The following is a 15,755-nucleotide window of genomic DNA, read 5'->3' as shown; positions in this document are numbered from 1 at the left end:
GTCTACTGCCTTGGGAAATCTTTAGAATAAGGTCTCTAATAGCTGTAGCTATTCTCATACCTGTAGTGTCCCTCTGCAAGTGATATATAACAATTCAAATTCTGACATCCCAGAAGTAGGAATTCCATACTTCATGCACTTAGAGCATGATCCCCTAATGTGGCTTATTTGAAAGTGAAATGGTTTGTTACATCAGTCATTTATTTTTGAAAATTATATTCTGTGAAGTGTAGGTGAACTGAAGTCTATTTTTTTTCCTGTGCTGAGAGGAACATGCTGGTGACCATAATATTGGCTAAAATATAGGTTAAGGAACTTTTTGTCCTTCTCCCTCCCTGCCCCCCGCCATGTGCTATTTTGAGTTGGCATGTGTTTACAGAGATAACATTTGATGTCATAGTTGCCACATTTGACAGAGAAAAGCCTGAGAGAACCATTAACTATAGGACGAGTCAGCAATCTAAGGTATCTTTGTCCTTTGCTAAATGATTAGCTCAAAGCAATGCTCCATCTGAAGTTTCCAGCCCAAGAAAATCCCACAAACAAACATTCTAATAGCTATTATAAAATAAAGAATCCTTTATATGTAACAAAATTTTACAACTGTGAAAAATCATCTCATCTTTATTGCCCACTAGAAAAAAACCCACTTATTTGTATTCATTTCTAAACACATTACAGCAATGATAACTACAGATTTGAAAGCATCAGTGAAAGAGAGAATAGAAACTAGAGACAAATAGGAGTCAGGATACCAGATGTCTGTTTCTGCTCTACCACTTGGTTGCTTTGTAACCTTGGGTATGTTGCTTAAGCTCTCCACTTCAATGCATCTATATGCAAAAGGTAACAATGATTTCTTCATTAACAGGAATATTCTACTTCTTTTGGCATAGATTGATTTCTTCATTAACAGGAATATTCTACTTCTTTTGGCATAGATGCAGACCCTTGACCCTTCCAGGGATCTGCTTGTGAAAATTCTGGGAGAAGTTTTTTCTCCCCAGTGAGCTGTGAATCCTCCAGGATCATGTTCAGTAGACTAGATGCTGCACCAAAAAAAAGTGCTGCATGGAAACTGCATTCCTAGGATACTGCTGGTTGTACCTGCTTTGAAAACCCCCGAGGGGGAGGATATTTCTGGTCTATCATGAAGACCCAAACTGGACTTGACTCTCTTAGACACCTTCAAGCCATCAGAGTAGCCACTGATATTTTTTGCCTGAAACTCAGATGGTTTCTTGCAGGCATAGCTGCAAGGGTAAAATGGGAATTGGATAGGGACAGCCTAATTTCCCTGTGTAGGGGAGAGGAACACAGGAGGTTCTTTGGGTAATGGGATCTCAGCAGCTGGGGGAAGATCCCATTATGAAGCATATTTAAATTCACTGCTAATGCATTAAGAAAAGTGAGATAATTTTTAACACACTACTTGTGAAATATATTCCTAGAAAATTGCTTTAGCAAAAGGTGTGACACAGATGCCTCTATTAGTAACTGCTGTTTTGGGAAATACAGCACCACATTGTGTCCATTAGAATGTAAAATTGCCTCATGTAAACCACTATTTTAAAATTTTTCCATACTTTCCTTCATACGAAAAACATCCACGATGGTTGTCTATCTTTGGTTGCTGATTTATGTATCTCTTGGTTAAAGATTCAACGCAAATGGCTCATCCAGTGTTTCCAGAGCTAATGAAATTAATCTAATTAATTAATTTGGCTCATTTTCCAAAGAGAGAAAAACACTCTCATGCTGCTGCAAGGCAATGGCTTGTATATGCTTAGGAGCAGGGATGCTAATTTGCTGAAGAGGTTCTGCTGATGTAAGGAACATGCCCTTTCCTTCCCTAAATATTATCAGCCAAATTTCTGAAATTCTAGATTGGATGTACTCTAGAAAGACTTCTTAGAGCTGGCCAGCTAAACTACCTGAAACTTACTCATGTGGTACCCCTGTAGCTTGCCTCAAACTGTGGCTGCTGCAGGAAACATGCATGGATGTGTTACAAAGCCAAGCTGCTGCAGTACACCCCAGCCAGCTCCCTGCACTGATGGCAAGACAGGGCTGCTGCTTGCTTCACTCCTTGGAACCACCCAGGCATCTGTCAAACAGACCCTTAGGCTGTCCTTCTGAACCCCAGCTACCCACCCCAGGCTCCACTGGGCTGGGCAGGCTTTTCCTTGGCCAGCTTGGAAGATCTTAAAGAGAGTTTGTGGTCAAGTGACGGCTGGAATCACCACTTTTTATAAAGCATTACTTGACAAAGGAATTAATTTATCCAGGCCAGGCTGAAACTTAGGGAGGGCTGAGCACTTTTTCTGTAGAGATGGTGGGGAACTAAACACTGTTTGAATCAGAACACTCACAGCCCAAGACCATGACAGGCTGAGACAGCACAGACAAGGGCACTGTGGCATTAGGAAGAACTGTGATGGGTCATAATCCAGTCTGGATATTGTAAATGTGAGTAGTGCGCAATCGGTGCAGATAATGAAGGCAACAATAGGGACCTTGGTTAAAAGAGATTTTCCATTATCATGGTGAAGAGCATGCTGGGGGGAGAGTGGGCCCTGTTGCCTGTGTCACCACTGCCACAGCCACACAAAGTCAGGCTGCTGTTTCCACCCAGAAAGGGCTCAGGGATGAGGTGGTAGCAGCTGTGGCTGGAGAGGAAGCGGAACTGTCACTATCAGTTGGTCTGGGAATGACATTATTCCATCCCCAGGATTTTGCATACAGGAACCCAGTTCCAGCCTACCCCAGTCTCTCTTTCCTCTGTGTGGCAAACTGGGCAGCCTCCATCTTTCTCTTCTTATCCCAGGAGAAGAAAACAGGATTTTTCTACACAGGTGAGAAGACTCAAGCTGAATGTTTACTCATGGGTGGGAAGGCAGGGGGAGGTGGGCAAAGAGCAGTACTGATGTGCAGCCTTCAGCTCGAGGACAGTGCCTACATGTTTTAGGATTGAACAGCTCTTTAGACTCACACCATGCACATACATGTCCCAGCAATGTCCCCAGCCCAGGTCACATCAGGACCTTGGTCTGCAATACTTCCCATGCCTGGCATGGAGCTATAATAGACCCTGGAATGGAGACGTGAGGGTGCACAGTGGCTCTGCCAGGAGACAGCACTGGCTGTTAGAAGATTATATCTCTATACACAAGCAGTGTTACAGCTGTGCATGGAGATTACAACTCATGGTTATGATGGCTAGAGAAAGGAGGGTTGGAGAGCTGGAGTTTGAAGATGTTTGCAATCAGTGCCCCTCAGATGCTCATAAAGAAGAGGAGGCTATCAAAAGTGTTGGTTCTAAGGTAACATCAAACTACTACACAATTTTCTCAAATATTCTCCTTCAAACCCTATTTTGTCCAATGAAAATAATTGCTAGACATGCTACTGGTGAACAATGCCAATGGAATTTGTACCATGTAATGGTGAGTACCTGAAGAACAATATAACCTCTCTGGTATTCCAATTTTGTGGAAAATTCTTGACTTTACCCTCTCTGTGCTTACTTCACCATGATAAAACCAAAGACAATACTCTTCATCTTTGTCTTGCCTGGGAAAATTTTATTTGCCCTCTAAGCTCAGGAAAGTAGAGAAAAGAACAAAAGCAAAAGAAAAAAATCAAAATAAGCAAGTAGAATTACATTGGTTTTTTCCTTAAAAAACTTTGAGCATTTTAAAACCCCAACATTTTTCACAAATAAAAAAAAAAGCTCACATCTGTTACTTATAAAATTCCATATTAATGTGCTTTTTTTTTTTTTTTACTGGCTCCCAGTCAGATGACAAAAAAGCAAATTAGACACAAGAATTACATGTTGTACCAGTAAGTGCTAGAGTCCCTGAAAGAATATAGCAGCGATTACCTTTTTTCTAAAGATTTGGCAAGGGAGGTATGATTGGAAGAGGGATAGAAGGAGCAGAGGTAGTTTGAGAACAAAGAGAAGGGTGATTAATAGAATACAACTCCCTTTATCTTCCCTGCTTCAAGATACCAAAAATATTCAGGTGAGTAACAAAAAAGGCAAGTACACATTACATCCCCGATGAGAGCCTCAGTCAAATGAAATAAACTTCCAGATAAATCCATTTTCTTCTTCAGATTAATATATTCAAAAAGGCACAAGCCTGTCAGCTTGGGCACTAGACTTATTTTTAAACATTTATCTAGTCAGCATGCCAAGCTCCTTGATATGCTCACAAGCAAAATTCTTAAGCACAGCGCTTTACAGCTGCAGAACGGCACTGTTGCCTTCCTTGGGAAGTGCATTATTTCAGTTGTGTCTGCACACAGGAGCTGCCTCTCTTCCTCCACTCGGGCATTAGAGCACAAACACAGCCATTCCCCTCTGCCCCATATAGCAACTGCCATTCTACCAACATAAAGACCCCATACCGATGTTGTTATTCTTCACCAGGAAAAGGAATGAATTGCAAGCACCTTCCTGCCACTGTAAGTGCATTGATACCAGGAGCTGTAGATGAAGTTAAAAGACCCCCCTTGTGCTTCCCCCTCTCCAGGTCTCTCACACAACTGACACAGCTACATTTGTACAAAATCTAGCTATAGAGCAGGCTTTCATGGACCAGGAGTCTTTACTCTTTTTTAATCCACTTAGACTAACAGCAGTGTACTGCTAATTCACATGGCAAAGGGTAAAGGGCTTTTTGCAAAGAACAACTTTTCCTTGTAGCAAAAATAGATGAACCCACTTCCAAAGAATTGATTACTGGATGCCTTTGTGGATTTTGTAAAGCAATCTGCTCATGTGAACTGGGCGCAGTTTGGTGGATGCAGAGGCTTAACCCCCCCCCCTTCCTCCAACCAAATGTGGGAAATGAAGAAATTAATGCTTAAGTTGAGAATTGCAAAAAAAAAAAAAATGCAACATCTCTATTTATTTTTTTACACATAACATGCTTGGCTTTCCATGTAATATCAATCATGTATAAATACCATGTATATTTAAGAATAATAGCAATACAGAGCCCTCTGATGTTTTCCTAAAATGCCTGTAATGCTAAGAATCTTAGTCTCCATTAATTTGGCAACAGATATTAATAGGAAACAAAATCATAAATTTGTTAAAAGCTAACTTCATCCTGTTAACCCTGCTGCTAGTCCAAAGGAGCCTTGGTCCATAAAGAAGTTTCTTATAAAATGGACAACTAAATATCACAGATTTATTAAATATTAAAGGATTATGTACACTTTAGTGCACTTTACATACATACTTGTTTAGACTGGGTTTTAAGCCACTCAGGATTTTCAATAGAAATCAGGCATTCCAGAATCCAGGCTACTGCTGCTGCCTCAGCTGAGATAAGCTGCTAAAGGAATTTTTAGATATTACATGGTCTCCAATGAGCTACTTACCATTCAATTACATCAGTACTGTCTGATCCAATGCAATAAAGATAGGCGCTGTGGTAATTCTAAGAAAACAGAAATACATGAATATATATATATATATATACACACACACACACACACACACACACACACACACACATTAGCAGGCAACACCAGACCACAAATGATTGTAAACTGGAAGGCAGGCTTGTGAAGGCGATTTGTACCCATATGTGTTGAATAATTTAAAATCTCCTTTAAGTAGTCAGAATTTTCTTTGTGGAAATTTTCTTGGAGCAGTGGGAGATTCCTCAGCAATTAAATGAATATGTAAATATTTTGAAATTTCCAACACTAGTTATACCTATAAAAGCTCAGTGATATTCACATAGTTAAGGTTAGATTTGTGCTTCAGTGCTTTGCTGAAAGAACCAAACAGATTTTTGCCTGCTCTCTTAGTGAAGAAGTTACATCAATGTTAACAAAAATACTTTCTGTATGAACTGGTTATTAGTCACGTTCTGCCAGCATGTCAGATTTTGCCTTCTCCTTGCCTGACAGAACATCTACTAAATCTCTATTCACCTGTAGAGTAAAGCAAGTAGAATAAACCAGGACTGGATGTTTTTATATAAAACATTACCAGAAAAATTCAGTCTGCAACAAGTAAACCCCAGCTTTGTGGATTAGTAGAGATTAAAACTATAGAAAATTATTTTCTTCCACTATTCAATCACTTTTGAAGGTAGCCTTACATCTGCACTCACTTGCACTTACCATTCTTTAAAAATTTTCCACTGAAAACTGAGATTTGATTTTCTCAATAGTAAAATGTCAGCAGCAGCTAAAGCGAGGTTTTTCTTGCAGCTCGTGACAGAGATGAAAACTGCACAGCCCTCCTTTTCCTCTTCCCTTCTTTGGGGTCAGTTTCTTATGCTGTGATAAATGGCACCTAGATCCAGGCAGATCCTGCTGTATGTCCAGCCGGGCTTCCTTAAGCATACCATTGCGCTCCCTGTACCAGCACGTGGCCGGAGCCTGGGGGAGCGTGGAGCGCATACCTCCATCCAGCCTCCCGAAATGCAGCGAGGGTACGGGCGTAAGCCATTCTTTGTACGTGTGTGTCAGATCTGGAAAATAACAACTGATTTTTGTTTCAATAAGGCACAGAGCCAACAGCATCTCCAGTTAGTTAACTTTGATGCTTGTAATTTCTGCTCATTACAATAATTTCAGTCTAATACATCTGGGAGGTGGCAGTGATGTTATTTCACTTACTAACACACAACTTTTCAGCTCTCATCCTGCAAATCGTATCACACTGTTGGTGCTCCATAGAAAGAAGGCTCCTCTTTAGTGGACCAGATGGCAAGTTTAGGGCTTTTTTAAATCAAAAACCCACCAGAGCAAACAGACTTGGTGATGTTGCATACAGAGACTGCTGAGCACATGAAACAAAGACCCAGCTCCTGCTCACACAGATGCACAAGCTGATCATTTGGGCTTTGTGAGGAGGGATTAAATCCCGGTGGCTGTGCCTTGTCTGTGGGACAGTGGTGCTCCATGTTACTGCACCTCAGGGAGGTCGCCCTGGCTCCCTGCTAGTTCACAGACCCCCTTTCCTCCCTCAGACTGGGCAGGGGGCAAAGCACAGGGATCACATTCCCACATTTCACCCCAACACAGAGTCAAGACGTAGCTGAGCCAGACAGCAGAACCCAGGAGCTAAGCAGTACTCAGGGTCAGACTGCATAAACACAGTCAGTATTAAATCTGTATTATTTGCTTTCACTGCAGCGCCTTGGGTCTCTGAGAACCTTACTGTGCCAGGCACTGTATGAGTCCAGAACAAACTTACCCCAATATAGAATTTGAATAAGGACAGTATTGAACCGTGACAGATTTAGAACACAGCCTTTAAAGATATAATTTAAAATGCTTTAAATCTCTGTCTTTTTGGAACAACACCATCCCCCACCCCTTCAGAGAGGAGATCTTGTCAGGCACTAAATAAATGTTTACAGAAAGGTGTTTATGACTCTACATTAAATAATAGTTTTAGATGGAAATGTTGACAGAGTCTGAGTGCCAGCAATGCTTCTCAGAATCTAGATGCATCTGGGAATTTATTTCCTTTTACAGCCTATGATAAAAAAAGGGAATAGCTTATCCATGTTTTAAAATCTCACATCCATGGCCAACCAAAATGATCTGTAATTCCTGAAAACAGGAATTTCTACTGGAAACAGGAACAGAACCTCTACTGTAGATTTTTCAGCAAGAAAAACATTACAAAAATCATCTCCATATGTTGCACAAAATCCTTTTTCTGTTTACAACTCATTGTTTCAGAAGCTGGGATTTTTAACTATCACTCTCTTTTCATTTCTCTATTCCCCTTGTTTATCTTTGTATCTTAAAATGTGTATTTGCTTGAGAAAAGTCTTCTTAATTTTGACCCACTGGTGGCCCAGCTAAGCGCTGAGCTAATATTGACTAATATTTCAAAATAAATTGCTCCCTCTAGTGAGATCATGGCAGTACTGATGTCTAGCAGATGTGCCTGAAAACTGAAGGAACGTGTTTCTCTGTACCACTCGATTAAGCAGCTCGGTCATTACAGACTTGATTCTGTGCTTCTTATACAAAACTCCAGATGATCCCAAGAGGAGACTTGCCTGAGCAAGGAGTCCATGATAAGGCCTTGTGCATTTAAGATAATATTATTTACAAAGGCTTATGCCTCCTACGCCATTAAAATCTTCCCTTAAACAACACACCAATTAACTAGCAGACCTTTTGAGGAGCACACTAGCTTGCTGAATGCTAAAGCCTTTGCTATGAATAAGTTTCATACAAATAATATTGTTATCACCATCTCCTTCATTTTTTTCAGCTCCAAGTTGCTTGAAAAAAACCCAAACAAACATCAAGTTTAAGGTAGACCTTGCTTCAAACATGATCTGGATGCTTCAGTTTGTTGCCCTGCATCTAGCAGCTTTTATTATAAAAAAGAATCATTAATGTGGCATATTTGGTGGCATCTTCAAAAGTCTCCTGAGGAAAAAAAAAAAAGATATTTCAAGGAAAGAGCATTAGCATTCTTTTTATCCCCTTCTAGCCAGTTGGCATGATAGTATCAGAAATAAAGTATTTCATAAAGAAAAGGTTGCCCTTTCTTGCTTTGATAAATACTCAGGAAATGTTTGGGAATAAATCCCAGAGAGGCCAAGGCCAGGGTGCTGGTTTGGGTGCTGGGATGCTTCTCTGCTAATTTGTGGGAGACATTCATTAGCAGCATCACCCCGAAGTCGGCTGTGATACCTTCCTGAGCATCTGTGCCACACAGTCTGTGGAGGCGTGTGGCACCTCAGAAGGGCTCTCCGCAGCCGTGTCCCCTCCCAGCACACGTGGACAGCAGCTTCCCCGAGCAAACCCACGCTCGCAGGGAAGTAAAACCAGAAACTGGTGTCTTGTGCGGAGCCATCCGGGTCGCTGCTCCCTTCGGCCTGCTGCCAGGACGGGCCCCGCTGTAGCAGAGGCCTGGAGCCCGCTGCCGGGGCAGCCCTGCAGGCTCTGGGCAGAGGGTGCCCACCAGCACGGCACCAGAGAGAGAGAGAGCAGCAGCGCTGTGAAATCACCCTGCTGGCTGCTGCAGGGTGATTTCATTAGCGTCACAGCCTGATTTCATTAGCGGGGTGATTGGATTAGCGTCCGATGAGCGGCTAGGAGAGCAGCTGGCCACCCACCCCTGCCCTCCACGGAGGACCGGCAGTGTGGGGGCTCGACCCGCCCGAGGTTTGGTGCTGCCCAGCCTGGTGCAGGGCAATGTGTGCTGCAGGTCATAGCTGGCAGGGCCTTTCCTTCTCCTGCCGTGGCCTTGCCTGCTATGGTGGAGACACAAACTCTTGGCAGGCTCCTGGACTCCTAAGGGAGATCTGTCTCCCTCACGATGATGACCTTAGGAGAGCCAGGAATGGGTGATGAAGCCAGAGCCACTCCAGGTGCTGGAGGGGTGCAGCTGCCAGGAAGTTTGCCAGGCCACAGAACCCCACTCAGCTGTGGCCCACTGACAGGGCCTCTCCTGCACTCTCAGAAGAGACTTTATACTTCAAAACAGTGAACCAGCAGCTCAGTTAGAGACTGGAAGAGGCCTCAGCCCCCTCAGACTGTGTAAGAGCAAGGCCACGGCACTGCGGGAGGTAGGTGTGAGGGGAGGCAGCAGACATGCCTGAATACCGGGACCTGATGTTCAAACCTCGTGCCTGCCAGGGTGAGCACTGTCTCACCACTGGGTGCAAGGTTTTGTTCTCTATAGTCCATGGGAAGGTAGCCATGAGAAGGAGCTCATCCCTCTGGCAGCTTCTCCTTCCAGCCTGCCTGGCTGGCTGAGGGAGAGGGGCTGCACTGCTTGTGCCAGGTGTTGTCCTGTGGTGCTGAGAGGACAGGCGCCTGATGCCTTGCTGCTGTCCTGCCTGGGACAGCATTCCTGAACTCTCTCTGGCTCTCCAGCCTCCGTTTGTAATGCTGCAGAAGTGTTGCTGAATTGCTGAGGCTACAGAAGCTATCATGACTATGAACCTGCGTTCTTTCTCTATAAGCAAAGCTTACCTGACTCTAGCAATTCTCCAGAGTTCTGGGCAGAGCCATGTCTGCAGGAGAGCAGCTGCCACAGGCAGTGGTAGATGAGTCCTGCTTCTGTAAATGAAGAAATGACTTAAAGACAGGTGTTCAGGCTTCTTAAACAAATATTTCCTAACTTCTTTTCAGTGAGGAATAAAAGAACATGTGACTCCCCAAAGCAATGGATTAAAAAAACAAACATAAGCCTGTTTTGGAAATGCTAAGGGCATTGTTGTGGGCTACTGGCAGAACTGTGAGGGGACGCTGCCTGGCTTTGCCATTTCCAGCCACACCTCATGCAGCCAGAGCTTATTTGGGTCCTGCCATGACCCCTCAGCATTTTGCTGAGCATGGGCACCCCACACAATCACAGGTGCTTGTTTTCACAGTCCCTCAAAGCACAAGTGTGTGTGCATGTTTGTTGTGTACGTCCAAAAAGAAAGACAAGTTTGAAGATGAAATATCTTCTTAATGTCTCAGTTGCCATCAGTGAAAAAAAACTGAAAAATACCTAGCTCAGAATGATGTTAGGGAGTTTATGGGCATTTATGATTGTTGCAAATTACACATGCCTATAAGCATGGTTTTGCTAACAAGCTTTTTTTTAGTTGCAAACTGCTTGAGGTAAAATAGCCATCATGCCAGAATCCAGCACGCTTTGTGTATACAAATGTGTATGCAAGCTCATTGTGACTGTCTTGTGTTCTGAGTGTTTGCCCTTTTGATTCATCATGGCAGTGCCCACTGCTTTTTGAAACATATCTTGCATTTTCACTAATTTCTAATGAGGAGTGGCATTCCTCAGAGGTTGGTATTGGGACCAGCACTGTTTAATGTCTTCATCAGCAACATGGACAGCGGATTGAGTGCACTCTCAGGCAGTTTGCCAATAACACTAAGCTGTGTGGTGTGCTCAACACACTGGAGGGAAGGGATGCCATGCAGGGGGACCTTGAAAGGCTTGAGAGGTGGTCTTGGGTGAACGTCATGAAGCTCAGCAAGGACAAGTGCCAAGGTCCTGCACCTGGGTGATGGCAATCCCAAGCACAAAGGCTAACAGAGAATGGATTGAGTGGCCCTGAGGAGAGGGACTTGGGGATGTTGGTGGATGAGAAGCTAAACATGACCAAAGAATGTGTGTTTGCCCAGAAAGCCAAACTGTGTTCTGCAGCCAAAGCAGTGTGGCCAGCAGGGTGAGGGAGGGGATTCTCCCCTTCTACTCTGCTCTCAGGAGACCCCACTAGGAACACTGTGGTCAGCTCTGGGCCCCCTGAATAAGAAGGGTGTGGACCTGTAGGACCAAAACTGGTGTAGGGTAACAAAGAAGTCAGAGGACGGGAGTGCCTCTCCTGTAAAGACTGATTGAAAGAGTTGGGGTTACTCAGCCTGGAGAACAGAAGGCTCTGGGGAGAGACCTTACAGCAGCTTTCCAGTAGGGAGACTCTTGGGGGAGCCTAGAAGAGAGGTGGAGAGAAACGTTATACAAGGGCATGTAGGGATAGGACAAGGTGGGGATGGCTTTAAGCAGAAGGAAGGGTAGGTTTAAATTGGATTTTACGAAGAAATTATTTATTGCAAGGGTGATGAGGCACTGGCACAGGCTGCTCAGAGAAGCTGTGAGTGCCCCATCCTTGCAGTGTTCAAAGACCTTTGAGCAACCTGGTCTAGTGGAAGGTCTCTGCCTGCAGCAAGGGGGTTGAACTGGATGATCTTTAGGTCCCTTTCAACCCAGTCACTGTTATGATTAAAATGTGACATAGAATTAAATAAAATTTAAAAAGTGACATATAAGCTTATTTATATGGGTTGGTTGTTATTTTTTTTTTTAATACCCATAAATTTTACCCTTTATGATTACCGTTTATTCTAGGTTAAGTCGTTTGTGTGCCTAGTGACTGGTCTCTAAGACCAGGTTGGGGCTGTTTTGTTTATTCTTTGAAGATGTATTATAAATAGTTAAGGAGGTATTTGTGTTTCTGCACGCTGTGTCAAAGCCAGTATAATTAAATGTAATGGCTATCTATTGCCACTAGAGGCTGCTCTTAATACACTGTGAAAAATAAAAATAGGGAAAAATTCACTGCACGTCCTCTTTCTACCATAAACTAGTATTTTTCTTTCTTTAACAAGAGGAAAAGAAGTTAATCACCATGATGCATCTTCATGATTATCCTATTTATTTCCATTGCTACAGATTTGTCTAACCATAAAATCACTCTAGCTAATCCAATGCAAGAACAAACCGTATTTCCCAGACCACCGATTCTCATTGTTTTTCTAGTGAACACAGCAAATCGATCAAATTTTTTGTATTGCATTTTAAGAAATATTTGAGCAATAACTCCTAAAATTATAGTCAGAAATTTATGTTTTGCTTTAACATATGTTTTTTGGGATAGTATATTTCCCATAGTAAAAACTTAATGGTACTTCACTAATATGTTTTCTGATGGTTGCTTTTTTCCCCTGCCCCTAATCTTCCCTATCTGATTTGTCTTAGACATATTGCATTAATCTCCTATGCAAGGAGTCCTGACTAAAGAATAAAAATACCTTCAATATTTTGCAAAGAGCTCTTAAATATTTTCTGCAGAACTGTTAGCCCCTAAGCCAAGAGTGCTTAAATAAACAAAACACAAGCTGTGTGTGTTTGTCACTAGGACGTGGGTGTCAGTTTGCTTAAGTAACTCAACTGCCTCTCTGTTTCCCTGTCCTGTACACTTTCCTTGTTCACCTCGGTGGCCCGGCAGGCACCCCAAAAAGTCTTTTTCCTGAGTAAGCCCACCCATCCATTACAGTGGAATGAGCAGGTTTGTTCTCCATTCATTCAAAATGCAAAGATGTCCAAACCTTTCTTGTTCTGCCCAGTTTTCTCCTAGCTGTTCATCTGCAGCCATGAGTAGGGGACATGAGGCGGGGTCTGTCCGGCGTGCAGCACTGAAAGTGCCATATTGGTGGGTTAGTGGAGCACCTTGCTTGCATGAATACCATCCTTTGGCCTAGCCCTGACTTTCTGGCTGGGCCATGCTAGTGCCAGCTAAGATGTGCCCTTTGGTGTTGCACCTGATTTGCCCCTCCTGTGGTCTGATTTTAGCCATGGCTGACCTTGCCCTTGGTTGTGACGTTTCAATGTTAATTATGTGTTGGCTCTGCTGCTGGCTGTTCTTTTTTTGTAACTGACTCAATGTTCATTAAAACCAGCCCCAGCTTGCATCAGCCCTTCTCAAATTGCTCAATTGTGTGCTTCTGTTTTGTGGCTATGGTGATACCTGGGGGGGTAGTTTGCTCTGGTTCACCTCCTGGTTTGCACTGGCTGTCTTTCATGCCTGGAGCTTGTCTTTCCTCTGTTGCAGTTGGGCCAGGGAACTGAACAAGCTGTCTGTGAAGCCAACAGTCATGTTATTTTGGGTGTTTAATGGAGGAGCACATTTTTGTTTATTTTTCTCCTGAACTAAGGAGAAGGAGCATGTTTTTATGCAGCTTGAAGCTTTGTTTTCTGCTGAAGAAGTGGAAACCTGAAGTCTTGTCTCATCTGACATAGAAATTTTCCCTTGCACAGGACTGAGCATTTTGGTTTGAAGTCCTTGAGGTGGTAGGGTAAAATAAGGGCTGCATTTGCAAGAGCATTGGAGGAGAGGAATGCCTCTTACATGCAGTGGTTGGAGATCTTGTGTGGGAGCTGGACTTCATGAATTATTGTTTCTGACGGGGAGAATTTTAAACCCCATGCCTGCCCTTTCAGGCTATTACACCACTGTGCTACGGAATGGTGCTCCTCTAAATTTTAATTACTTGGGGCCTACTGATACAGATGTGAGCTTATCAGCGGCCTCTGTTGAAGGTATCAATCTTTATTTAAAGTAATGATAAAAATACTCTGCAATAAAATACTAATAAAAATGCCTGTGTTCTCAGGTGCTCATGTGAAGCAGCAAACTAGGCAGTTACTAATTACTTTTGATTCTGACTATTATTTAAGTACCATGGGAAAATTTGAAAGGCCAGGCCCAGTAGAGTTGTGTGGAAGACTTCATGTGCATTTCTTTGGAGGAGGCAGAACTGAGCCTTGATCTGTTTGCTTTCTTTGCAAGTGCTCCAGCCCAAGAAAAAGCGGGGGTGATGACTTTTCAGCAGGGTTTATGTAACTTCGGGTCCGTAGTGTTTTCTCCAGCTGAATTTGCTTAAGGAACTTGGGTGGGCCATAATTTCAGTTTGCTGAAAGTGACTATTTGCTAAAATAAATGAATCCAATCAGTTTTTGGCTGCCCACCAGACACCTGGAAAATCTTCCTCTTAGGTTGCCACAGTAACTCCTTTGGCTTATGAGAACTTGACCTACAGCTTAACGCCTTTTTTGGCATGAGGTACCTCAACTTTTGCTCTGGCTAATAGCTGTGTTAGCAACCCTCCTAAATGCATCCTGCAGTTTTTTGGTTTCAGGATTCCTCTTTGAGAAAGACATAAAAACTAGCCCTGAGTTGCAGAGCTGCTACAGATATGAGCTGTGTAGCTCAGGGGTTTGCAGTTCCTGGTTGGAGAGGCTTCCTTGCTGACCTGTGGTGTACAAATGCATTTGACAGTAGGCAAAACAGAATGGGAGCTCTGGAATGGCAGAGCCTCACCACCCATGTCTGGCCTTGCACTCCTTGGAAGAAATCGTATCAGTGACCAGTCCCTCTGTTCAGTGCAAACAGTTAAAGAAAATATTGGGAAGGATATTTAGAAGTCAGCTGGCCATCTCATCTATCTCCAAAGGAAAATGAACCTTGATGGTTTAAGCTGGGTGAAGATTGTCTGGTGGATATAACACTTATAACTACGTCTATTTCACAATAAATTTTGCTTTTTACTAAAATAATGAGCATCTATGTCCAGCCTTCCTTTTGAAGAAGTAGACTTCAGTCCTCTCTCATGCCTGGATATCTTCCTTTCCCTGGGTAACTGGTTCTTAAGACCATCCATGTGTATTGTTTCAGCATCATTAAACCATCAGCATGCAGATGTCAGCTTGGTAGCAGTCTCTGGATATCAGTTTGTGAAGAATATGGAAGGGCTTTCTGCAAGTGATGGATTACTGAAACTAGTGAGTGCTACTTACTAATGGTATTTTTTAGATTTTAGGTGTTGTTAAAAGCACAACAGACATTTCTGCAGCAGCAGAAGTCATGCCATTTTCTTTCACACTATATTGTGGTCATATTTTTCAGAATTTGCTCTTTCCTCATGACTCTTTGGAATGTACACTGGGAAGCCAGAAACTCTCAGACTTACCCAAACCATACACATTTCAGATGCTTTATAAATATATCTGTAGTTTTTTTCTTTTTTTTCCAAAACGCATTTTGGAAAAATTCAGGTATCTGGGCAGCATTATGAACCACTGTAGTCCCTGTGAGCTAGAGAATATGAGAATTTCCTTAGTGTCATATACCTATATCTTTCTGTGCCAGTTTTCCACATATAGGCATACATTCAGCTGCCATAGGTGTGGATGTGAAGTTGAAATGCCTCCAGGACAACTGACTTTTAGTGGAATACTGGATTCTGTGTAAACACTTGGGAAAACAAATTCAACCTCATTCAACTAATTTTTGTAACTGGATACGTATAACACAAGAGAAAGCTTTAATCTGGCAGTATGGTATTGTTGTTGCTGGCAACATGATAAGTTCCTATCTTTCAGACCCAGCACAGGCTAACTTTTTCCCTCTCACCTTGAGTCCCAAAAGCTGCTGGAAGATGCCATCACACAAAATGCC

General features: G+C 42.9%; 1 long non-coding RNA gene across 1 annotated transcript in view; it reads left to right on the top strand.

Moving 5' to 3' along the window:
• Positions 1 to 2,346: 2,346 nt before the first annotated feature.
• Positions 2,347 to 15,755, top strand: part of LOC127059568 (uncharacterized) — a 36,243-nt gene continuing 22,834 nt past the window's right edge. Inside the window, exons 1-2 of the long non-coding RNA XR_007777517.1 lie at positions 2,347 to 2,469; positions 2,732 to 2,855. This is a non-coding gene — a long non-coding RNA (uncharacterized LOC127059568). The remainder of the gene's footprint in view (positions 2,470 to 2,731; positions 2,856 to 15,755) is intronic.

Source organism: Serinus canaria, chromosome 4, assembly GCF_022539315.1.
Source record: "Serinus canaria isolate serCan28SL12 chromosome 4, serCan2020, whole genome shotgun sequence".
Lineage (NCBI taxonomy): Eukaryota > Metazoa > Chordata > Aves > Passeriformes > Fringillidae > Serinus > Serinus canaria.
The sequence above is the reverse complement of the archived record's forward strand: the minus strand, read 5'-3'. Positions and strand labels throughout refer to the sequence as shown.